The sequence below is a fragment of the Trachemys scripta genome, chromosome 3, assembly GCF_013100865.1.
Source record: "Trachemys scripta elegans isolate TJP31775 chromosome 3, CAS_Tse_1.0, whole genome shotgun sequence".
In the NCBI taxonomy this organism is placed as follows: Eukaryota; Metazoa; Chordata; order Testudines; family Emydidae; genus Trachemys; species Trachemys scripta.
The window spans coordinates 84,818,706-84,845,430 of record NC_048300.1 but is presented as its reverse complement, the minus strand read 5'-3'; the positions used below and the strand labels follow the sequence as shown (position 1 = coordinate 84,845,430).

The 26,725-nt window shown below is 38.2% G+C and overlaps 1 protein-coding gene and 1 long non-coding RNA gene across 6 annotated transcripts in view; one reads left to right on the top strand and one right to left on the bottom strand.

Moving 5' to 3' along the window:
- Window positions 1–26,725, top strand: part of PACRG (parkin coregulated) — a 445,241-nt gene that overhangs the window by 336,120 nt on the left and 82,396 nt on the right. The gene's annotated exons all lie outside the window — the stretch shown is intronic.
- LOC117874781 overlaps window positions 24,203–26,725 on the bottom strand; it is a 58,527-nt gene continuing 56,004 nt past the window's right edge. Inside the window, exon 4 of the long non-coding RNA XR_004645074.1 lies at window positions 24,203–25,752. This is a non-coding gene — a long non-coding RNA (uncharacterized LOC117874781). The remainder of the gene's footprint in view (window positions 25,753–26,725) is intronic.

Genomic DNA, 26,725 nt, shown 5'->3' with positions numbered 1-26,725 from the left:
TCGAGCAGTAAAACTTAGCTCTAAGTAAGAAGTGACATGTAGGTGTGCATTACCCTAGGAGGAGTCCAGAGAAGGAATTGCAATGCAAAATAATAATTCCTTCTTTTCTTCATCTTTATTCCCATGGGAAAGTAACTTTTTGCAGCTCGGAAAGGGTGCAGTTTACTTCCCCTATTGTACTGGATCAGCTGTGATGGTTAGTTCATTGCGGGGGACTAGGCAGAGCCACAGTTCTTCCACTCACTGCCCACCAACTCCCTGCCCACTAGTTTATGAGGGATTACCAGCACACAATCCCTTTTCTTTCCCTACCCAGTACATGAGCCACAGTGCACAGAGCCCTAACATGGCTGCAGAAGGGACTGGGGGGGATCTTATTCCCCTGTGTGTCTTGCATAAATAAAAATCTGGCCCTTAGATAGTAGAATAGTTATAAAAAACTTCAACATGGTGGAATCCTGTCTTTTAAGAAATCCTTTTTCCTTCCGAAACTAATATATTTCCTTTATTTCATTTTGTGGCTAAGGCTTTGCCAAGCCATCTTCAATTAGACAACATAGGTCAATTCTTCTTTTAAAGAGATACTTATGATATCCCCAGAAAGGTCCCAGCCCACCTGGTGAATGCTCTGCCATTTTAGAACTTCTAGTGCCCAACCTTCACCTCCCTTCCCCTATTTCAAAAGCCCCAAACTTGGCACAGTTTACTGCTCTTTTACACCTGGTAGTTTTGATATATTTGCCCCTCCATTAGGCCTCCTGGTCTGCTCTTCCAAAAGAGTCAGATTTTTCAACAGAATTCTGCCTTGTTCAGCCTAACAACATGGAACCTAATACACTAAACTTCTAAGATTTCTGTCAGTCTCAATTGTTTGTATATAGATGTTCAACTAGTGAGAGGACTTGACTTGCTACATGAAGGAAGCAAGGTTCTTTGAATTGTCTGGAAATGTCCCTAGACCATGTATCTTATCCATATTTACCATTGCTAGATTATCTTTTCTGCCTTGCCCAGTTAGACTAAATGATGGCCTCCATAAAAGTACACCTGGCCATCTTCTTAGTTTTCTACTGGTTAATTGAGAACAATCTTTGTCTGCACAACAGGTCATGTCTAGTTCTGTTAAGGAGCTAATACATCTCTTCACTCCCATCTGTTCTGATTCTCTGCTCTGGTAATTAAACTAATCTTAAAATGGCTGTTCAAGATCTGTTGTAGACTTTACACACTTGCGACCTTTGGTTATTGCCTCTTGAGATGGCCTACATTACTATAACATCAGCCTTTAACGTCATGCTTAGTAAACACTGCAGAAACTGTCCTTTACAGAGACAGAGTGGTCCTCCATGATGCAAAGTTCCCCCTCAAAACTGACAGAGCTTAACAAAACAGACTCACTGCTAACACGAAAGGTTGTGCTGTAAGACTTTAACAGCCTGTTCCACCAGGAACAAAGCAGCTTTTTAGTTTTTCCGGAAACTTCAAATTTTAAAAGTTACCTAGGCAGCTAGTGAAATTGGTTCACAGTTTTACAAGTATTAATGCTATAGTGCTGTGTGAACTCAGAGAGCTGATAGGTAAGATCCCATGGGAATCAAGACTGAGGGGAAAAACAACTGAGGAGAGTTGGCAGTTTTTCAAAGGGACACTATTAAGGGCCCAAAAGCAAGCTATGCTGCTGGTTAGGAAAGATAGAAAATGTGGCAAAAGACCACCTTGGCTTAACCACGAGATCTTGCATGATCTAAAAAATAAAAAGGAGTCATATAAAAAATGGAAACTAGGACAGATTACAAAGGATGAATATAGGCAAATAACACAGGAATGCAGGGGCAAGATTAGAAAGGCAAAGGCACAAAATGAGCTCAAACTAGCTACGGGAATAAAAGGAAACAAGAAGACTTTTTATCAATACATTAGAAGCAAGAGGAAGACCAAAGACAGGGTAGGCCCACTGCTTAGTGAAGAGGGAGAAACAGTAACAGGAAACTTGGAAATGGCAGAGATGCTTAATGACTTCTTTGTTTCGGTCTTCACCGAGAAGTCTGAAGGAATGCCTAATATAGTGAATGCTAATGGGAAGGGGGTAGGTTTAGCGGATAAAATAAAAAAAGAACAAGTTAAAAATCACTTAGAAAAGTTAGATGCCTGCAAGTCACCCGGGCCTGATGAAATGCATCCTAGAATACTCAAGGAGCTAATAGAGGAGGTATCTGAGCCTCTAGCTATTATCTTTGGAAAGTCATGGGAGACGGGAGAGATTCCAGAAGACTGGAAAAGGGCAAATATAGTGCCCATCTATAAAAAGGGAAATAAAAACAACCCAGGAAACTACAGACCAGTTAGTTTAACTTCTGTGCCAGGGAAGATAATGGAGCAAGTAATTAAGGAAATCATCTGCAAACACTTGGAAGGTGGTAAGGTGATAGGGAACAGCCAGCATGGATTTGTGAAGAACAAATCATGTCAAACCAATCTGATAGCTTTCTTTGATAGGATAACGAGCCTTGTGGATAAGGGTGAAGCTGTGGATGTGGTATACCTAGACTTTAGTAAGGCATTTGATACAGTCTCGCATGATATTCTTATCGATAAACTAGGCAAATACAATTTAGATGGGGCTACTATAAGGTGGGTGCATAACTGGCTGGATAACCGTACTCAGAGAGTTGTTATTAATGGTTCCCAATCCTGCTGGAAAGGCATAACGAGTGGGGTACCGCAGGGGTCTGTTTTGGGACCGGCTCTGTTCAATATCTTCATCAACGACTTAGATATTGGCATAGAAAGTACGCTTATTAAGTTTGCGGATGATACCAAACTGGGAGGGATTGCAACTGCTTTGGAGGACAGGGTCATAATTCAAAATGATCTGGACAAATTGGAGAAATGGTCTGAGTTAAACAGGATGAAGTTTAACAAAGACAAATGCAAAGTGCTCCACTTAGGAAGAAAAAATCAGTTTCACACATACAGAATGGGAAGAGACTGTCTAGGAAGGAGTACGGCAGAAAGGGATCTAGGGGTTATAGTGGACCACAAGCTAAATATGAGTCAACAGTGTGATGCTGTTGCAAAAAAAGCAAACATGATCCTGGGATGTATTAACAGGTGTGTTGTGAGCAAGACACGAGAAGTCATTCTTCCGCTCTACTCTGCTCTGGTTAGGCCTCAGCTGGAGTATTGTGTCCAGTTCTGGGCGCCGCATTTTAAAAAAGATGTGGAGAAATTGGAAAGGGTCCAGAAAAGAGCAACAAGAATGATTAAGGTCTTGAGAACATGACCTATGAAGGAAGGCTGAAAGAATTGGGTTTGTTTAGTTTGGAAAAGAGAAGACTGAGGGGGGACATGATAGCAGTTTTCAGGTATCTAAAAGGGTGTCAGAAGGAGGAGGGAGAAAACTTGTTCACCTTAGCTCTAAGGATAGAACCAGAAGCAATGGGTTTAAACTGCAGCAAGGGAGGTCTAGGTTGGACATTAGGAAAAAGTTCCTAACTGTCAGGGTGGTTAAACACTGGAATAAATTGCCTAGGGAGGTTGTGGAATCTCCATCTCTGGAGATATTTAAGAGTAGGTTAGATAAATGTCTATCAGGGATGGTCTAGACAGTATTTGGTCCTGCCATGCGGGCAGGGAACTGGACTCGATGACCTCTCGAGGTCCCGTCCAGTCCTAGAATCTATGAATCTATGAAACTCTTTGGCACTAATTGTCCACTCTGTCCGTGGACAATGGCTGCTGCAGGGAGCCATCTGTTGCAGTGTTTGGGACATAGAAATAGTAGTTTTACTCTGCTAGTGGTCCCAATGAAGTAAATGGAGCTATTCATGGAATAAGGTCCTATTCAAAGTCGGTAAGGATTGCAGAATGTGGCCCAAAGAGAGAGAGAAATATTGAAGTGCAAAGCACACTTTACCAGCTCCTGTGCCAGTTACCATACCATCTACCACTCTTTCATAAATTACATGTACCTGAACAACAGTTCAATTTGACTGGGTTTTCTATATAAAAAGTATCTCCACATGGGTGAATGGGAATGGGTGGGTTTTTCCTTTTAGCTCCTATTACTTGTCTGGTCTGTCACCAAAACTTTTTTTAGGCTTGGTCTACACTACCCCCCTAATTCGAACTAAGGTACGCAACTTCAGCTACGTGAATAACGTAGCTGAAGTTCGAAGTACCTTAGTTCGAATTAGTTCGAACTTACCTTGGTCCACACTCGGCAGGCAGGCTCCTCCGTCGACTCCGCGGTACTCCTCTCGGCGAGCTGGAGTACCGCAGTCGACGGCGAGCACTTCCGGGTTCGACTTATCACGTCCAGACTAGACGCGATAAGTCGAACCCAGAAGTTCGATTTCCAGCCGTCGAACTACCGGGTAAGTGTAGCCAAGGCCTTAGTCTCTGAAACTTCTGTGGTACCTTGCTGGGCAGAAGGCCAGTTTAACTATTGCAGTCTCTTAACTGTATGGTATCACTAAACAATGGTTTAATCATCTTCAGTCCTATAGCTCTGTGTAACATACAGGTCAGAACCAGTGATATTTAATTGCACATTTTCTAAAGTAGAATCCTGTGAATTCTCATGAACTTGTAGACAAGCCCTGTGAGTCCTATCCCCTATCTCTAATTGTTGCCTAGACACAGAAGTTAGAAGAGATGCCTGTATTTTTATATAAATTATCCCTGAAGTTGCAGTAGGTTACTGCTTTAGCCTTCATTCCAGGAGAGAGGAACTTTGGAGGAAAACCATGATTGAGAAAAAAAGAGTTGTTTTAATGGATTATCTCTTCGCAGATCTATATAACTCCTCTGTGTATTGGCCTAGCCTCAAGTATAACGGGGTTAGGAGCCATGATGAAGGGAAGTCTGAAAAGGTGTATGCAATATTTAGGAAAGGGAAGGCAGTGTTTGGCACTTGCCTCGGTATATGTAGAAAGCTTACCGGAAATTTTAAGTCCATTGCTTCTGGGTCAATGTGGCACAACAGGAGCAGGTTCCAAATATGTGGCTGTTCAAAGGCTGCCACCTATTTGAAGATCTCTAGTTAGAGGTAAGTCAGTTTTACTGATTCACAGTTCCATAGTTACTGTTATCATAATTTAAATGTTAGTGAGGTGGTAACTTGATCCTCTGGTCTTACTTGTCACAGAATTCATTTTAGTTTAGAAAGCTGCAGAGTTGTACAAATATAGACATTATGTAAGGAGAAATGTATCTTATAGGAACTGCTATATTACCGGTAGATAAATTATGACATTCAAGATAGAGTACAGGAAATGAAAAACTATCTTCAACGATATAGTCTTCCTTTTCAAAAGTAGTAACCTCATTTCAATCCTTTCTCCTTTTCAGATTTTTTTTAAAACTTCATTTGTAATAGATCATTTAACATGATATATTACATTGCTCCTGAGAAAGGAAGGGAGATTGATAGCACTAAAGAATGAAGTTTCATATTTTTCCATTGGTTTAGAAATAGTGCAGGCAAGTATGACAGAGATTCTCAGTACTGCTTCAAGAAAGGCACCACTTACCCCCAAAGATCATGAGTTTACATTGAAATGTATGAATTAGGTTGTACTTAGATGTTTTGTATTGGAACATTGAATTATAAATATTTCTTCTTTTGTTGATATCTGAGGATAATTCAGTTTTTATGCTCTTTCAGTCCTGGAGACTTGTAGTTATACTGAACAGGTAATTTGGCAAATCTGAACTTTTGTCAATTCTTCTAAAAGATAAAACCACTAAATTCTTCTGCATTATATTTCAAAGGACATAACTTAAGGAAAAGGTACTTTTTGAAGTTGTTTTATAAAGCCTCATTAAAATTGAAAAAAATCATTAAAAACACTCGGGTTTTGTAAACATTCTGGAATTTCACTTAATAAAGAATTTTATTTGAAGCCTATTCTAGTTGGGCTTAAATGCCAGCATTGTTTTGGAGAAGAATAATGCATTAGTTTCAGGGATTTTTTTCCTCTTTAATTTATTGCTTTTCAAGCCATTGTTTAAAATCTGGTGCTGCTGGCTGGGTCACCAGGGAGAGAATGTGACACATGATTCCATAGAGTAGTAAACTACATAATTTTTATATTTCACATTCATTCTCAATAAGGGTTTTTTTTATTTGCTTTGTGAACCCCTTTTTTATTTTATTTTTTTGCAACTGTTTACTTATTAAAACCAGAAATGAATAAAATGAGTAGTTAAGAGCAAATGAAAATCTGTACATAAAAAGTTGAATATTGATTAGTAATTTGCTGATTTGTTGTACACCAATGCTAGATAGAACGAGTACAGGAGAATTCTTATTTACATTTTTCTGCTATTTTTATTTTCCAGATTTCAAAATTCTTCTTTTCCATTAATTGTGGTGTGTGAAATTTAAAAATCAAGTACTGCATTGAAAACTGAATTATAGTGGCACCTTTCAACATAAGACTAGGTTTTACAGTAAATTAATTTTATACGTGTGGCATATTCTAATGGCAGTGTGGTTCCAGCCCATGCCGTGTTTGCTTCTGACATTTCATTCTGCAGATGCTAAATTGTCACCGTAATCGGCTGACTCTGCAAGGTACAGTGCAGTTGGGATCTGTAGGACAGCATTGCTGAACTACCAGTAAGACTGGTAAGCATAATGTTTTGCTATTCGTGATCCAATAAAATTAAGTGAACTGAAGGGAGTCGTCTCTGAAGATTGGTCGGCTGGCAAGAACACTGTGCTCATCATAAGCCATGAGGTATTACTGAGTAACTGTATGAGGAATACTGTTTTCTTAGACTTTTTGGAGGCATTTTTGTCAGTGGTTGAACTTCATGCCTTACCCTATTATCTGTTTCTTCTAAGAGCAGCTCTTAAGCACACTCAGAACTACTGTGCTTGGCTGACAGAAGTAAATAAAAAAAAAATCTTTAAAATGGCTGTCTTGCACAGTATTTGTATGTGTAGTGTATGTCCTGCCCTGGTGGAAGGGAATTCTCAGCTTTAGCTCTTTTAAATCTGACTTAGCCAGTTTCTGGCCCACCCCAGACCCATCATAAGTGGCATGTTGGGAGCAGCTTGGAGAAGGAAGTGGCATGGCTAAAGTGCTGTTTATGGATGGTGGCCAGCGGAAATAGGTTAAAGAAATAGGCCTAAATGCACAAAAAGGAGTTAGGCTTGATGACACGCATCATCACACCTCCTAACCTTTAGGTACCTAAAAAGTCTCTGCAAGTCACAAACCTTGAGTTAGGCACCTGGGCTCCTATAAAATGAATGGGGAGAGATAGGCACCTTAGATTGCAGTTCACAAAAGCCAGCACATTAGACAGGGAGCTACTGATCAGAGGGGAATATGCTAAGCACCACCACGGTCTTAGACATAGGAACCTAACCATGGGCTATAGAGAGGCACCTATCTCTGCTTGGTATTCTCAGCTGCTAACCCTCTCTTGGCAGTAGGTATCTATGCTGCTAGCAAGAAGCAGGGAACCTCTCTCATAACTTTTAGCCCAGTAGCTAGGGTACTCACCTGCGATGTGGGAGACCCCTAATTCAAGTCCCTCCTCTGCTAGAGGGGGCAAAGGGATCTGTCACCTCTCAAGTGAGTGCTCTTACCATTGAGCTATGGGCCATTCTGACATGGGGCTCCCTTAGTCTCTTCTGTTGACACTATTGCCCTCTGAATGAACAATATAAGTGTCACTCTATAAAGTTATTCTCATGTTTGTGCTCTCTCTCGTTCTCTCCCCTTCCCCCCCACCTCCCGAGTCATTTGGTCCAGAAAGAGAGGGTGAAGGAGAGAATACAGGCATGAGAATGACTCGATTGTGTGGAGGTTAGAACACTCAGCTGGAAGGTGGGAGACTCACAACCCAATGACTCTATAATTATTTAATCCAGAGTGCATGCCCAGAGGCAGAAACGTAGGTACCTAAGGAGATTTCACTGCAAAAACTTAGGCACTGAGTGAATTTAGGCACCTACAGAGTTCAGTGAAAAGTTTGTGTATCACAAGGGAGCCTAAAACTGACTTAGGCAACTAAAAAAGGGATTTAGGTGTCTAACTCCTTTTGTGCATTCTGGCCTTCCCTCCTACGATGTTCTAACCTATGTTGGGGCTGGTGCTAAAGTTGCATATGGTAGAGAATGAGAGAGCTATGACTAGCTCCCTGATAGCTCTCACCCATCTCCTGTTCTAAGCAGATCTTAGTGCAGGAGACAATCTGACACATGATTACATAAATACTATATACGAATCTCTTTATAATAAGTTGTTTGCAGTGTTGTTGTAGCCATGTTGGTCCCAGGATATTAGAGAGACAAGGTGGGTGAGGTAATATCTTTGATTGGACCAACCATTGGCACCGACTCTGTGAGTGCTCCAGGGCTGGAGCACCTATGGGGAAAAAATGGAGGGAGCAGAGCACCTACTGGTAGGCCCCCTATCAGCTCCCCCTCCACCCATCCCTAGCGCCTCCTGCCCACTGGTGGGCCCCGTGGATCAGAGCCTCCCCCTTCCCTCCCCACACCTGCTGCCCACCGTGAACAGCTGTTTCGTGGCATTCAGGGAGGCTGGGAGGAAGGGGGAGGAGCAGGGACGTGGTGCGCTTGGGGAAGGGGACGGAACTGGGTGGGAAGAGGGAGGGCAAAGGTGGGGCCTTGGGGGAAGGGTGGATTGGGGGCAGGGCCTGGGACAGAGCCGTGGGTCAGGCACCCCCAGCAGTTTGAAAAGTTGGCACCTGTGGGACCGACTTCTGTTGGTGAGAGAGATAAACTTTCTAGCTTACACAAAGCTCTTCTTCACGTCTCTTTGTCTTAAGGACCATTAACAGCTCAGTGGCATCAGATATGCATCTAATATAATCAGCTCCCTTGTATGTATGGGAAAGGTGACTTTTTTTCTTTAAAAAAAATTTCTTTTAAGATATGCCACATTCTGGAGAGCAAGACTGATGTCTTACACTGATTCTTTAAAACTTCATGTCCATTGCACTAAATTCTAGCCAACTTATGTGCATTTCTGATAGACCTATCATCAAGGTACCTTTGTGGGTTTTGATTTTGATAAGTCATCTCTTTATGAGCTCCTATCTACTGGTAGTTTCAAATTTTAGCAGATAGTTCTAGTGATATCTACTGAAGCGGATATTAAGAGTTCTATACATACAAAGGAAAAAATGTCACAGAAACCCATCTGTTCCCAGGCTTATAGCATTTTTTTCAGGCATCCAAAGCCATTATTAATTGACCTTGGTAGCTTGAATTAAAAAAAAAAATTCATGTGTATTCCAGTACAGATGGTGTTGGCCCCAGAACTGTTGCTTCAAGTCAGAGATCACAAGCTATTTTAAAAAGAGCATATCCCTTGATATACTTCTTACTGATCATGGCCCATTAACAGTACCAAGTTCCAGTGGGAGAGAGGGCTAGTCAAGAACTCTGCTTGGCTGCTTCAGGGCAGAGCCAGTGTTATGCAGTCTACTGAACTAATTATACAACTTGATGAGGTCATTAGAGGACAATAAAGGAAAATGAAATCAGTTTGCAATATGTGTGGACAAATTAACCATATAGAGAAATTATGGTTTGTTGGCTCAAAACTTTACATTTTAAAAGAAGTTAGATTCTCATATAGTCACAGCAAGAGGATGTTTGGACTAATTTTATGGAACTTTTATTTTTAAAATTGGGATTTGGATCTTGTTTCTGTCTGATCAGAATAGATAGTGGGAAAATGAGGCAGCTTGACACCTTGAGCCATGAACTTAATGGAGGCACTCCCATTAATGTAAGTCAGAGGGAGCAGATCTCAGATGGTACATGGCCCTTTTGCAAAGTTTTTTCTGCTGATCTGGAAAACGTTTACCTGAGGTAGACATGAAATCCTGGTGATTTCAATGGCAAAACTCCTATTGATTTCAATGAGATCAGTATTTCACCCTAGCCAATTTGTTGTAGCTTGAGGGAAAACTGGATCATTTTTATAGTTTCCTTTTTAAAAAATACTGTATATACATATTCTATTTTATATACAAAATATCTATTAGTCTGGATGGATATTGAAAGTGAAATTAATAATACTTAGCACTTTTCATCTATAGACTTCAAAGCTCTTTTACAGCTGGGGGAGAGAATCATTAACTCCATTTTAAAGATGGGAAAACTGAGACTGAAAAAGGTTGAGTGAGTTGTTCAAGGTTACACAGAGTCACTGCCATAACTGGTTCCTCATCCACTAACCTGTCAAAGGGACCACATTTATTCTATATAGCATTTTTTGAGCAAACTGTATTTGAAATTTCAACTAAATTGAATGTCTGTGCCTGTGAAGTTCATGAAAAGCATCAAGCAGCCTTGAGCTATGGTTATGAGTCTTCCTGAATCTTTTTTATGTTTCATTTTATTCCAGTATTTTTATCCCATTTGTTTTCCCCTTCCCCCACTTGTTATTCATCCCAGCAGTTCTACTGAAGACCAGATAGCTATCACACACAGCTCTAGAACCAGTGCTGGATTTTAAATTTGATGTTTTAACTGGTAGAGGCCTACTTTAATAACACAGTAGCCAGAACTCCACTCACTTCCTCTAAGAACTAATTGTATTCTCTCTGCTGCTCACTCTGATCTAATATAATCATAAAAGTGCTGGGTATAAACTTGCAACAAAGATTTCCCCATATTTGCAGATTTGATATTATCATGCACTATAGTTTTGAAAATTTGTAGAAGTAATATTAGCATTATACCATTGCTTTTCATAATGCAATATGTAAGTATATATCTGTTTTTCCATTATAATAAAACCTGTTTACAGGTTTCTTCTGGATTGAAATTTGGCCAGTATTGAAAAGCAATTTCCTTTCACTAAATGTAAAAGAAATGTGGTATAACTATTTGTGAGTTAAACAAGTACTAAATAAAAATAAAAGTTTACCAGATCTAGGTGCTTTTGGATTCATAAATATATCTTACACTTGAATTTATAAAATAATTTTGAGAAGGAATTAATCCATTATATAATCTAATCACTTCTTTCATTTCAAACCCTCTCCCTCAAAATTAGTTAAAATTTAAAAAAAATGAAAATGGCTACTGTAAATCTACTGCAACTACTTTTTAAAGAAATTGCATCATTAAAATACACCTCTACCTCGATATAACGTGACCCGATATAACACGAATTCGGATATAATGCGGTAAAGCAGTGCTCCGGGGGGGCGGGGCTGTGCACTCCGATGGATCAAAGCAAGTTCAATATAAAGCGGTTTCACCTATAACGCAGTCAGATTTTTTGGCTCTTGAGGACAGCGTTATATCGAGGTAGAGGTGTAATGTGTTCTTTCTAAATGAAATATGAATTAACACAAACATAACAACATGGTATGTATTGAATTGTTTTTATGGCTAACAAACAAAACCAGGACATTCAAATGTAAGTTTAACATCCTGTTCTCACTGACACCCTGATATATCCAGGACAATTTCTATAGCAGACATTTTCTATATTTCTTTTCCAGTATTAACATTATTTATTGATAAGGCAGTCCCATGAAAACAGGATTCTTGTTTCTAATCCTACTGTGTGTTCACTACCTAAAGTCATAAACTGTGTGACATCAGAGTTGCAGTGTAAATGATTATCATGTCACAAATAGTAGATTATGTAAATTAACGAATATTCCATTGCAGACAAAATAAGAACTGTTAAGACCTTTACCCAGCCATAGAACCAAAACTTTGTTCAAGTTTGGACTGAGTCAAATTAATCCTCCTCCCCTAATCTCAATTTTAATCCCTATGGATTCTCTTGCCATCCCCATCCTGTTCCAATCCTAGAACTTCATCCCTAATCTTTGACAGCACAAGGAATGTGTCAGAGAAGCTTGATGCATTCTAGAACAAAGTAGTGTGGAGGCCTCAATGTGCTAGCAATTTTTCCATGAGCAGCAAAATCAGGCCTACCAGAGAGACACTAAGACCCCCAGGTTGCATTTTAAAATGTAAGCGAAAAGAGCAGGAGTGGGGAAGGAGATACCAGATAGAAACTGGGATAGGATAGAGAACAGGGTTCATGCATTTGAAGATTTAGATTGGATGGAAAAGGAGGCTTGGAAAGTAGATCAAAAGGTGAAACAATGGGGAGAGTGAGTAAAGTAAGGAGGAGAATTCCATGGGTTTGATAGGATGGAGGCATACAAAACTCTGAAGGTTTGAACATTCAAACAAGCAGCTGAAATTAACACATTTCACTCTTTATGAAGTTAGGTGTGTGTGTGAGGGGGGAAACAACAGGAGCTGATGAACATTAAGAAACAGAATTTTGTTTTCAAAAATTGTCCCTAGTAATAAAACACCAAGGAAAAGAAATATATAAAATGTATAGGCAGAAATGTTTCTCAAACAGAAAGTTTTTCAGTATTTTAATATATGATATTAGTTGTTAATTATTGGTGTTGTGACCTTTTTTTCTTTTAAAGAAGAGTTTTTTTTAATGTAAAATTATTCAAATATGGCTTATGAGCACAAATGATCTGACAAGTTAATGTTGACTGATAGCCAAGCAATTTTTGCTACTGATATCACACATATATGGTATCCTGTACCTGCCCTAATACAGATTTGATATTTTAATTGTGGCTTTTGTTATCTTTTTTTTTTAAATATCAAAGATCAGTTTATGACAACAATAAAGCACTCTAGGGAATTCATTGTTATGCCAAAATTGCACTCTTTGGGTATATTGTGACAACTCATGACATAAAAGTTCAGAAGCACACACATAAGATATGCCATGTTACTTCTTATTGATTAATTCCAGATAACTGAAATTCAATTTGTGAGTTGCCAACTAGAGCTGGGCAAAGTTCACAAAATTTTCATGGTGAAAACACATTTTCTTATACATCTGAAAATTTGGATCTAAAAAGAAAGGGAATTGTCACCATTTTCACAGGGAAAATTGGTCACTGTTTTCACCAATTGTCCACCTCTCATCTAGCTAGCACAGGTGACAAATAATAGTGAACATATGGGTGGCAAGGGCTTCACTGCAGGCTAGCCACCCCAGTACAAGCTTGTCAGGGACTCTGGGTACATACCCGCTGAAGCCTTTGTCACTATATCTTCACTACTTTTGTTATCTTTGCTAGCATTATTAAAGCTAGCATGGGTATGCCTACCTGTGCTACAATCACACCTTCACTTGGAGTGTAGACATACTCTGATTACTCTGGGCAGACCTCAAACTGACAATTTAGCCATAGGTAGCTACATAAAAATGACCTACTTCCCACTATTTCAGAGATTTGTGTGGTACTTACCAACTTGGCAAATCAGGCAATAATTTTTAGGAGTTGATGTAGAGATTTAGGACCCTAAGTTTAGGCCCCCAAGTTTGAAAATATTGGCCATAAAGCTAAATACTTTTCCAAATTAAACAATTCTAATTCTGCTTTAAAATTATAATGGCTCTGTTTACAATATTTTGTCCCTAAATAAGAGTAAATGAATGAACATTAGAACTCTTTATTTTCCTAAGGGTACTTACCATTTAAAATAGTAGAGGAGATTGATGGTTTCCAAAGTTCTCTCAATTCTAGCAAAGTCAAATTAGTCAGGCAGCTCTGTCAAAGATACTACCAATTTTATTACCAAGAAGCTGTGGTGAGGATGTACTGCAACAAGTATTGAAAATCCATCTATCTCAAGGCTGAGTCATTACATTCATACAATGTTCTCAATCCTATGCCCTTTCTATGGCTTGAGATGTTTTGTTAGGCATATTTAAAATTCAGGATAATTTATTTTACCCCATAGTAAAACCACTATCTAGAATGCATTTGTATGGCTTCTTATGCAGTTTTGTATGCCACAAATGTCTGAAATAATGCAGGGGCTCATTTGTGTGTGAATTATTATTTCCTTCTCACATATATACTATATTATTTACTGGTGGGTGTTAAGATGACATCATTCCCCTTTTATACCAAAAGCCTGATAATAAATACAACCAAAATCAGAAAGCTATCTTGAAGTGATGTCATAAAATTATTAGCCCTTTAAATTGCGAAGTTACACTTAGAGCTAACCTGAGCCTCCTTCCCTTTTCTGACCTCCCAACAGTGAGACAGGATCAAATTTTCACTAATTATGTCCATGTTTTACTTAATCATATAAATAGCTAATATTCATGCAATATGACTCTGGTTGTAGTTAGCATACATTTATGTGGTTTAGCAAGTTTGTTGAACTTAAAATGAAATGTTTTGGATCAAATGTAATCCTCTGAATTAACTGTACAGTGTTGCAGTTAAAGACTCATATTTTTCAGATGGAGTATCTTTCCTATCCTCATTTGTTTTTAAGTACTACAGAATATACCTTTCCCTACTATCTTATTTATAAATGCTGCTGCTGAGCAGGGAGTTATTTTTGACTCCTTCCTTATCCTGTCTTTCAGGTCAGGCCATGTACAAATTCTACCTCTTCTTCCTCCATAATATTTAAAATATCAAACCTTTTCTTCTGGCCTAACAGCAAAAGCTCCCAGCCACTCCCCTATTCCCTATCTTGATTACTATAACCTCATTTTCTTTGGCCTCTCTGACACCCACATTGGCTCTTCCAGTCCATGCAAAAGGCAACCTATACGTTCATATTCTTTACTTGTCCCTCTGACCATCTCTGATAATTGACATTATTTCTGTATCAAAATTAAAACCTCACTTAAGTCATTATATTGATACATTTTAGTGTTATAATGGCATTCTTTCCAGGGACAATAATCTAAAAATAATTATAGAATTAGTAAAGTTAGCAATGGAAAAGGCTTATTAGGTCATCTAGTCCATCCCCTGCTAGTTTGGGATTGTTCCCTGCAGACTATTACAGGCATGATAGAGAGTAGTAATAAAATATTAATAATTTTGTTTTTCAGTTCTAAAATATAACATCCACTTATAAATAGGCTGTGCACCAAACTTAGACATTACATTCTCCCATGTGTTTTGTTTCTTAGAATAAATAATGAGTCTAGTGATAGATGTTAATATATATATATTAAAGAATAAAACAAATGAAAAGCTGTTGCTTAATATGTGACTCCTTGCATAACCACAAAGTAAATGTAATTGCATAGAATATACATTTTTATTTTTCTGTTGGACCAAAATAAAACTGAAGAAAACTCTGTCAAAGTTCTACAGCAAATCACCTGAGGAGAGAATTTTGTGGTATGTCATTTTTCTTACTGGAATATAGCACGGCCACTGCACATTAGCTAATGTGAAGTTCAAAAGCTTAGAAAAATCAGACTAATATAAAAAGTAAAATATTTTTAAAAAGTGATCATACTTAATATCATTTCACTAAAAATATTTAATCAGAAAAGACATTGTAGAATCTGCTTTATGGGCTGCGCAAAAAATGTGTGGTTGTCTTATTCAAGAGGTTTCAAGTGTTCAAACAATTTCTACATTTATTTTTAAAAACCTAAATTACATTGACTCATATATTATTTAGAACAACACTGTTACTGTACTGCGTGCAGTATCTACACTGAATCTGAACATTTTATTGCTCATGTAAACAAGAACAAAAAAAAGATTGTTTATTCCCAGAATGGAGGGGGGAAATAGTTTAATTAAAGTTTGCATTGTTTTGCCTGTGGGCCCCCCAAGAGCTGGTCTCTGATGGGAAGCTGATGCCTCTTAGTCACTGATGCATGAACTCAGGCTCTTTGTTCTGCAATAGGAAAAAAAGGGATCTGCGCAGTGCCATTACTTGACTACTGCATGTAAAAGGTTATTGTACTTGATTCCTCTGCATCTGCACAGAGCTGACACAGAATCTATCCTTTTTTCTTTCTGTGTCTCTGACTGTTGTGTTTGTTTCTTTGTTTTTGCATCAAAAGACAACAGTAAGAGTAGATTAGAATCAACATTTTATCTCTAGAGCAGTGAAAGAATTATTTTGTTAACTGGTGTACTGAAATCCAAAGAATTGCTTACTACGCCAAATTATTCAGAATAAGTAGATGAGGGGCAAATTAAACTTTGAATCACCTGTTCCTTTGGGCAAAATACATAAACTAAATCGACTGCAACCAAATGTTATGTTATATACATGGCGTGCAAAAAAATTTTTCTAAAAATGTGCTTGACAAAAGATTTGAATTCCCTCATGAGCATATAATAGAGCCCACTTAATACTGAAGCTCTTTTGTACACCTCTCTGTATAATTAAATCATATGGAAAAATGTCACAAAGCAAAATAAAATGTATTTATTCCAGTCATATCTTCCCACAGCATGACATGTAGTCTGAAAACAACACTAAGCATTTTATGCCATCTGTGCTAGTAGGGGATACATTTACAAGGCATGTCACTGTAAAATATTCCTTTTTTGAATTACACAGAGTCTGCTTATAGATATAAGCATCTAAATAGAATGATCTACAAAGACAGACAGCCATCAGTACTTAGCTCAACTTCAGCTATTTCTCAAGTGCTGTTTGCGCTTTGAGAAACAGAGCTTGTTCCTCATGACATCATTTACTGTTTTACACAAGGAGACAGAATAGTGTCACAAATCTTTTTATGCAGACAGTAAGGTCTTGGTCTTTTCAGTCTGAGGAATAAAGCTCAATAATAATTATAAAAAATGCTATAAATATTCCTAAATAAGATGGTTTCTTGTATATTTACAATGTATTTGTTTATTAAAATAATCTGAAAATATTTGTATGGCACATCGTGTTATAATTTCTCAGATCAAGAAGTATGCATAAAACATTTTTGAGACCAATTATTTGTAACTCTGATGTTTATATATCAGAGTCTGTATAAGGGATGTGTAGAATCAAAGAATGTTTAAATCAGCATGTATAGTGTAAAATTACACCTTTAAAATTACCTTCTCCTTAGATAACCATTCTGTAGATAAGATTAGTATTTTATAATTGCTGCTCTTGAGATTAGATCACTTATGATATCTAAATTTTGTCTTGGCTCAGTAATACAATTTAATTATTCCTTAACAAAAATTTGCAGATAATATTGGCCTTGATTCTCTAGTCTTTCAGAGCAGACCTCAGACACATGGGTGATGGGGGATTGTAAGGAGCCAGCTGCAGCTACCTGATTCAGAATCAACCATTCCCAATATGAATTAGGACTGTACAGGGGCAGTTCTAATTTATGCTACTAGCATAAGGTCCCTCTGAGACCTTAAATCAGAGGAGGATTAGGTATAGAAGAGCTCCATTTCCCCCACACCTCTTATACAGCCCCAAACATATCCCCTCCTTCCTGTTATTCTGGGGATTCTTTGATCACATATGTTAACTATCATAAAATAAGGTTGTTTTTTCTTTTCAGAGTAATTAATACTTCTTACTGTGCTTAGTTTCCCTAGTCTGCAGCGTGCTCCGGGTGTAACTTCTGTATTGTTATTGCTGTAGCAGTAGAATGTGGAATAGTAATTAAAAATAATATCTAGTTCCCTTACAGTGCTTTTCATCCATGGGTCTTTGTTTGAAATGTATGCCCTGTTTAACATTTGCAGCAGATAACATTTAGGAAAAACTGTACCAAATCAGTCTTGTTAAATTTTTCTTTTTGCTGCTAAAATCTGTGGCCTGAATTTAGGGTTTGCATTCTTCTGTTTTCATATTGTTCCAAAAAAATGTATAGCATTAGGTTCAGTAATTCTTCTTAAAGTAATGATGACCAAAGGAATAATCATACAAATGCAATATGGCCAAAATGAAAACTCTATAAATAATCGGTCAAGCAAGAAATACTATATATTGTGACAATAGTACTGTAAAAATTACATATAAATCCACAATCCAGGGTCATATAGCCACTGTGCATCAGAGGAAGCAGATGTAAAGCTTGATTATTTAAGATGCACTTTGTCTTCTTAGTGTAGCATTAGTCACTCATTTGCTGTATAGATGCTGAAATGGAGGGACAAATTTAGATGCATCCCTCAAGCATACGTAAATTTGAAATCTTCAGGAGCCAGAAACAACAAAAGCTTAATATTTGGCATTCAGAAATCACCAATCCTATGTTAGAGGGAGAAAAGTTGGACAATACATTTCGGATGTCCATTTCTGATGCACATGACTGAACTCTAAAAAAGGCAAAATGAAAAAAACCTAAACAGGTTCAACTTGATTTAATCATGTTTTGCAACTCTCACTTGTTTGGCTGCAATCCAGTATTCCAACATGGTCCATTGTGCAAAATGGAGAATTTATTTCTTTTCTAATATCAGTGTATATGATGTATAACATGCTTGCTACTTTCTCATCAAGAACACATTCAAAAATATATTAGAAATAATTCTATGCAGTTGAATAAGCTATTTTTTATAGAGCTGTGTGAAATGGGTAAAAAAGAGTGAACATTTTTTGTCAATTTATTTCCAACAATTATGTGCCCTGAGATTTTAGGCAACCTGTTTTCCTTTTGCATATTAGCTTACAAAACCCACTTCTGGTTTGAAATTTCACACTCAAAAAAAATGTCATGCTTGTAATATTTCACACACAGGTGCTGTGTTGGAATAACTGTGAAATGATGTTTCTCCCCCAAGAAACACGCCTATTCAGATTCTACAACAGTTATATCATCAGTTTCTATGTAGACAGTTTGCTTCCCCGCCACTTGCCTTAAAAAAATAGCTCACAGACCTTGATTGCGTGCATGTTCCGGGCAAATAAGTCATAAATTTTTCTTGCATCTCTCTGTGGTGTGCTACCAGCAGAATTATCAAGTTGGGAGATGCTAAGTGGTGACAGTACTATGCTACTATTCCTCTTTTTGTTTGCAGATGCCTCAGTTGAAAAGAACTGACTTCAGTGGGGAGTTGCTTTTAAAACATGAGATCTAATTGTAGTGAAGGCAAGAGAAATATGAAACCAGTGACAATGTAATAAACTTCTGTCAGATCTCAGTTAGAGAGCAGTTTCCCTTAGAACAAGGAGACACACAAACAAAAAGCTTTGTGAATGTGGTGAAAAATAAAAATCAGGCAGCATATGTCAAAGTCAGAGAGACATAGTGGCCTAAACTTATTTTACTATGAAATAACCTTTCAGTCTGCTTTTCTCAAGACTAAACATGCCCAGCTTTTTTAACCTTTCCTCATAGGTTTCTAAAACTTTTATCATTTTTGTTGCTCTCCTCAGGACACTCTGCAATTTGTCCACATCTTTCTTAAAGTGTAGCATACAACTGGACACAGTACTCCAGCTGAGGCTTCACCAATGCCAAGTAGAGCAGGTCAATTACCTCCCATGTCTTATATACGATACTCCTGCTAATACACCCCAGAAAGATATTAGCTTTTTTTGCAACTACATCTCATTGTTAACTCATATTCAGTCTATGATCCACTATATCCCCCAGATCCTTGTCAGCAGTACTATCACCTATCCATATTCCCCATTTTGTAGTTGTGCATTTGATTTTTCCTTCCTAAGTGTAGTACTTTACACTTCTCTTTACTGTATTTCATCTTGTTGGTTTCAGACCAATTTTCCAATTTGTCAAGGTCATCTGTGTCTCCACAGATTTTATAAGCATACCCTCCACTCCATTATCCATGTCATTAATGAAAATATTGACTAGTACTGGACACAGAACAGAACCCTGCCCCCAGTTCGACAATGAACCAATGATAACTACTCTTTGAGCACAGTCTTTCAACTAGTTGTGCACCCACCTTATAGTAATTTCATGTAAATGACCATTATGACACACAAATGATAGGCATGCTTTTTAAATGTGAAAAAATCTAAATTATAGAATAAATTGATAATAGATTACACTTTAGACTGTTTAAAGTAGTATAGGCTAGATATTTTACTCACTCACAGAAAAAAAAAATGTAATGAAGCCTGTTCCTCATGGCAGATGACCTTCATTGTCTTGGCCCCCAGGTAAACAGTATTCACACTTGGATAACTGGTAGATGAGAGATTGGGTCCAGAAGTCTGGTCTATCAACAGCTAGCACAACAGATTATAGCTGTGGTAACATAGATAATACATAAGAGATAACACACACAGAAAAATGTACAGATATACTGAATAAGTAATGTATATAACTTATTCTCTCTTTGCTTCACTATTGCTTAGGCTCAGAAGAGACATTAGAGAGTTTCTTCAACTGTTTTAGGGTGTCAGCTATATAGAGGCAGTTTTCTATTCCTTAGTAGCATCTGTATTTCTCCCACATTAATGTGTTGTAGTTGGAGGAAGAATTTGCACTTCTGAGGCACCAGTCAGTTTGCTGGTGACTGTTTGCTCATGCTTCAGGATACTGAGTCCAACAGTATCATGAAAATTAGTTGTCTCATTTTGCAAGATTCTGAATGTATCCTCTTCAGGCTTACCTGAGTGCTTAGTATTTTCTCAGGCAGCAGCATGGTGAACTTTTCCTTTCAATGTCCTTGAGGAGTTCTCTTTGCTCAGCACTAGCCCATTATCATGATAGAGATGGATGCTTCCAACTTAGCTTAGTTGCACACCTGGGGGACTTAGAGTCATTTTGTCAAATTCCGGGGAAGCCATATTGCAGATAAACATTTTGAAAATCCGACAGTAGTCTATACTCCTATCTAGTACAACACTATGCATTTCTATGGAGAATAAACCAATCCCACAGGCACACCACTTCCAGAAAGCATGTTATGCTTGGGTCCCCAATAGCAATTCAGTAGTATGTTACTGCAGAGTTACCTAATAAATCTTATCCGCATTTCCTAGCACTTGATGACTGGATGTCACAAGTATGCACCCACAGAAGCACTCAGGGGGGTCCAGGTAAGGGGTGTGTGGCAGAGACAGTTAAGTCCTTCTTTCACACAAAATGAATGAGACATGCATATGGTGGGACCCCTCCCCTGAGGAGATCTAGTCCCAAGCGCAGATATCTGTGTTGACAGTTCCAGTTAGCGATAGATAACCAATATGTGCCATCTAAAATTTCATATGGAGTTGAGTGAGGTGCAGATTACATAAGAGTACTAAATTTGGCAAATTACTGAGAAATTATACCATGACAGCCAGATATATGGGACTTTGGAGACATGCTCAACTTGACAGTATTTCAAAATCTAAAAATAATCAATTATTTCTGTTTTGCACAGTTCTGAGCATGGTTCTGTCCCTTTTCTTTCCTCAGTAATATCAGTTCATCTGACTTCAATTTAAAATTTTGTATCTTTGTTCCTACGTTTCTCTTATATATTAGGTGTGAAATCCTGGTTCCTTTGAAGTCAATGCAATTTTTGCCATTGACTTCATTGAAGCCTAGATTTCACTCCAAATCCTTTTAAGCCAAATGTTGATTCCACTGAAGTCAGTTGGAGTTTTGGTATTGATTTAATAAGATCAGGATTCTGCTCTCTGCAGTTATTTTATTGTCTGTTTTTTTTTCCTTCTTTGTTTTTAAAGAATAAATATGTGTGAATAGTCAAGGAAAAAATGTTTACTATCATGTGAAACAAGTTATCATGTGACTACAGAACAAGTTGCTGTCTTCTTCCAGAAGGATTATCTCTATTTTTCACCAGGGTATACAAATGGGACAAATAAGACTGAAAACCATGGCATATGGTATAATTGATTTACTCTGTTTTGTAGCTTGGTTAAGTTGTTCATTTGCCTTTGGAAGAATTGGGCTATTTGAGAGAGATGGTTACAGAACTGAGGCTTTGGATATGCAATTCTACTGATATTGAAAAAATGCATATTTATAAGAGTGAAAAATCTGAGATTTGTCCAGCAGATGCTTAGAAGCTGATAAGCCTGTTCAACTTGCTGAGTTGCAGGCTTAAAAAATGAATGTTAGCAGATATGCCTGCAGGGCTGCCAAGCCACTCAGGAGAATCCACCAAAGAAACTACATTGAAACGAATGCTATGTCACATATAAATTTCATTTAATCAGAAGACTCCATATGTCAAAAGCAAAAAAGCCATCTCTTCTGATTAACTTCTGAAATAGCCACACAGAGAATTTATAGATGCATACTCAAAATATAAGTGGCTGGAATTACATGTTCTTCCTTATTGATTTAGTTATGAAACATTTCAGTTTTGTTTTCTTAAATCAGCACAAAATAGACGACAATGACTTAGTTTAAATTAAAATATCACAGATCCTATATACTGTGGTGATTCTTCAACATAATGGGAGTTTAATTCTCTCTCACATTGTTTTTGCTGTATTGGAATGAAGTGAAAGAAACCAGACTTTGCCAGAAATTTCACTGCGAAAGAGTTTGCTATAACAATGTTTTATTATATTCTTATCAAACTTCGGTCATTTGAAATAGAATCTTCACTCCATCCTTTTAAATTAACCACAAACAATAAAAAAAAAGACATAACCAATGTCCATATTTAGCATTCTAATTTCTTGTACTATTCCAGCATACACAAAAATGTATTAACATGGAACTTGAGGTTGCTGATACCAATTTCTAAACAGTTTCTAAACACTAAAAATACAGGACATCCTGAGTTAAGATTCTTCCACAAAATTAGCACTTGTTAGTGACTAGTTCTTTCACACATAATACTTCAACCATTACATTCTCATACATAAGTTTGAATAAGAAATACAAATTCATATAGCACCCTTAACCATGACCGTATATATGTAGGAATATTAAAAAAGGTACTAACAGTGATTCCCCCAAGTGACACCCCCCCCCCATAATTTGTCCCCCACACTTTAAAATCCAACAGTTTCACCAAGTACAAAAATCTCTTGGGTCTTCTATTAAAACTTGTAAGCTACTGTCTGTAGAAACCATTGATTGTATCTGTCCTGTGAAACTTACAAACAAGTTAATTGACTTTGTTCTTAAAGTAATTAATACAATGTAAACAAATGCTATAAGCCGTTAAGTGACTTTCACTTCATTGTAACAGCAACGGCTCCTAGAAAAAGACCCCCACCCTCTGTGATTAAAGGGCCAGGAATCTCAAATGAATTAGCACATACCCCAAAAGTGGTGAAAACAGTAAATTAAAATATGGAATGTATGTTGATAAATGCTTGATGTACATGAATGGTTAGGAAGGTGCCAACCTAGAAAGGGAGTATTCATCAGCTGAAGAATGTGTCAAGTAGGACAACCAGACAACCCGCCAGAGGGTAAACTGGGATCCACTCCATCACCTGGGAGGATGAAAAACACAAACTTTGGACAGTGTTGAGCCACCAGAAATGTGCCATCTGCTGATTAAGTCACCAACAGCAGAATAAAATAGCTCCCATAGACTAACATAGAAATTAATTCCTATAAGAATGGACTCTAAAGACTAAGGACTTTGAGTCTCTGGTTCAGGAGCATCAGGTGCATCTGACACAGACTCAGCTCCATCCTCATGACCAAGATACCTGGCAAGTAACTTGGCATGAGTAACTTCTAGGCTGGTAACTATAACACCTATACAGAACTTAAATAAATAATTGTGTAAATAAATATTGTGACAAAGTTCCTCCTCTATCTTGGTGGGTCCTGCACTCATTGGTGGATTTTCTTGCCTCAGAGATTCACCATGTGGGTTGGGGAACAGCCCAGAGGCCTTCCCCGCTGGAAGAACCCACAGTCCAGGTCAATTGGGAGGTTTGGGGGGAACCCAGGCCCACCCTCTACTCCGGGTTCCAGCCCAGGGCCCTGTGGACTGCAGCTGTCTATAGTGCCTCCTGTAACAGCTGCATGACAGCTACAACTCCCTGGGCTACTTCCCCATGGCCTCCTCCAAACACCTTCTTTATTATCACCACAGGACCTTCCTCCTGGTGTCTGATAACGCTTGTGCTCCTCAGTCTTCCAGCAGCTCTCACTCTCAGCTCCTTGCACCTCTTGCTCCCAGCTCCTCACACTCACACCACAAACTGAAGTGAGCTCCTTTTTAAAACCCAGGTGCACTGATTAGCCTGCCTTAATTGATTCTAGCAACTTCTTTTTAATTGGCTCCAGATGTCCTAATTAGCCTGCCTGCCTTAACTGGTTCTAGCAGGTTCCTGATTACTCTAGTGCAGTCCCTGCTCTGGTCACTCAGGGAACAGAAAACTACTCATCCAGTAACCAGTATATTTGCCCTCTACCAGACTCCTATACCCCACTGGTCTGGGTCTGTCACTATATATATATAGTGTTTACTTTTATCTTTTGCTTTATTATTATATTTACAATAAATGTGGCATCTTTGCCTTATCCCTCTTAATAAGATCCTGCTGGTTTTTATTCCATTGGTATAACATATACTATGCTGTTTCTTACAATATTGCACTTTACACTGGTGGGGACAGAAACAAGGAGTAGATGAACCCTCTGACTGGAGGGTATAGAGCTTCAAGGTATGATGCAGAAGGCAGCCACTGAGAGCGGGGCTACTGCATGCAGCACTGCTGCAGGTACTTGACATCTTGTCCTAGCCCCTATGAATATCCTGGTTGTGTCATTTGTCTTAGAGTAAATGGAAGAAATTCTGACACAAAAGTAAATAAATTATTTATTTTGTAAATATTAATTCAGCACATACCATAAACTGGAGACACTAACAATAGCTATGTGGTAAATATAACTTTCCTATGTTTTAATTAGAGAGATCCAAAGAAATGTTTTAAACTAGTGAAAATTTTCATAAAGGGGGCATTTACAAAATTCTTCTTACTTTTAACCTTTTCAATTCAGTCACTTAAATCTTTCACAAATATTCAGTCTATATGCCTTTAATCAGAGGTGTGACTTTGGGGAGGAAATATTTTTGTTGTACCTATAAAAATTAATGGAACTCACTTTAACTGCATTTTTCAAGACCGCCTTAATGATGGAGTCACAACCAGTAACTCCATAATAATAATGTGTCTAACTCCTTGGAAGGATTATTCTGACAGATAACAGACTATACAATAATGAAGAACTTTCATTTTACACTTGAGAATGTTAAATGAATGTTAAGTGTTTGAAACGTTCCTTTCGTATATAGGCCGTTTAATGCTGCAGGAGGATATAGAGTGCTGAACAGCCAGGAATGTTATTTTTCAGTTTGCTTGGCTATTCCATTAGAAATGATGCTTAGAGAGACTCATGATCAAGCAGCGGTGATGAGTTAACGTGGAATTATTTTTCAGCCCTAACTGTAAAAATTATTTTAAATGAGGAGGCTATTGAAAACTGGTAAACCTGGGAATGGATACTTTTTAACAGGGAAATATGGGTAATTCTTAACGATTATTGATGTTCAAGTCTCTAGAATTCTTCTGGACAACTCACTTTTTACATTAAATTTGTTCACTTATTTTTAATGACCTAATCAGATTCCTGGCCTTTCAAACATCTACCCTTCATTTTACTTCTTGGAACAAACAAATGGACCAGCGTCTCAGCTGGTGTAAATTGATACAGCTTTGTTATCTGGACCGTACTCTCTGGTGTCTGTGCATTGACAGTATTGACTGGTGGTATTCTGCATCTCACACATTTATACCAGTTTCCGTCCTTCTCGGCCATAAAGCAATAATACTTAGCAGAGTAGTAAATAATGATGAGGACAGGGCAGTTTTCTTCTATAGATCTCAGATTTTACAGCTGAAGAAACTGAGGGGCAGAAATATTTTAGTGACTTGCTTAAGGATAAAGAGGGAGTTCAGGCAGATCTGGGAGTAAATCCCAGGGCACTTGCCTCACAGTCCTCTGTCCTCCTCACTGGACCACAACATCTCTGTGAAAGAAAAGAAAACACTTTTTAAAATTATTTATTATTTGTATTACAGCAGCACTTATTATTATGTTTACTATGACAGTGCCTAAGGACCAATTGAGAATGGAGCCCCATTGTACTAGGTGCTGAATAACACAGTGTAGATTCAGCAAAGAGTCCTGTGGCACCTTATAGACTAGCAGACGTATCGGAGCATGAGCTTTCATGGGTGAATACCCACTTCGTCGGATGCATGTAGTGGAAATTTCCAAAGGCAGGTATAAATATGCAAGCAAGAGTGAGTCAGGCTAGAGATAACAAGGTTAGTTCAATCAGGGAGGGTGAGGTCCTCTGCTAGCAGTTGAGGTGTGATCACCAAGGGAGGATAAACTGCTTTTGTAGTTGGCTACCCATTCACAGTCTTTGTTTAATCCTGAGCTGATGGTGTCAAATTTGCAGATGAATTGAGGCTCAGAAGTCTCTTTTTGAAGTCTTGTCCTGAAGCTTTTTTGCTGCAAGATGGCTACCTTTAAATCTGCTATTGTGTGTCCAGGGAGACTGAAGTGTTCTCCCACAGGTTTTTGTATATTGCCGTTCCTAATATCTGATTTGTGTCCATTTATCCTTTTATGTAGGGACAGTCCAGTTTGGCCGATGTACATAGCAGAGGGGCATTGCTGGCATATGATGGCGTATATTACATTGGTGGACGTGCAGGTGAATGAACCAGTGATGGTGTGGCTGATCTGGTTAGGTCCTGTGATGGTGTCGCTGGTGTAGATATGTGGACAGAGTTGGCATCGAGGTTTGTTGCATGGATTGGTTCCTGAGTTAGAGGTTACCGCCCCATAGTAACTCCACACCATCACCGGTTCATTCACCTGCACGTCCACCAATGTAATATACGCCATCATATGCCAGCAATGCCCCTCTGCTATGTACATCGGCCAAACTGGACTGTCCCTACATAAAAGGATAAATGGACACAAATCAG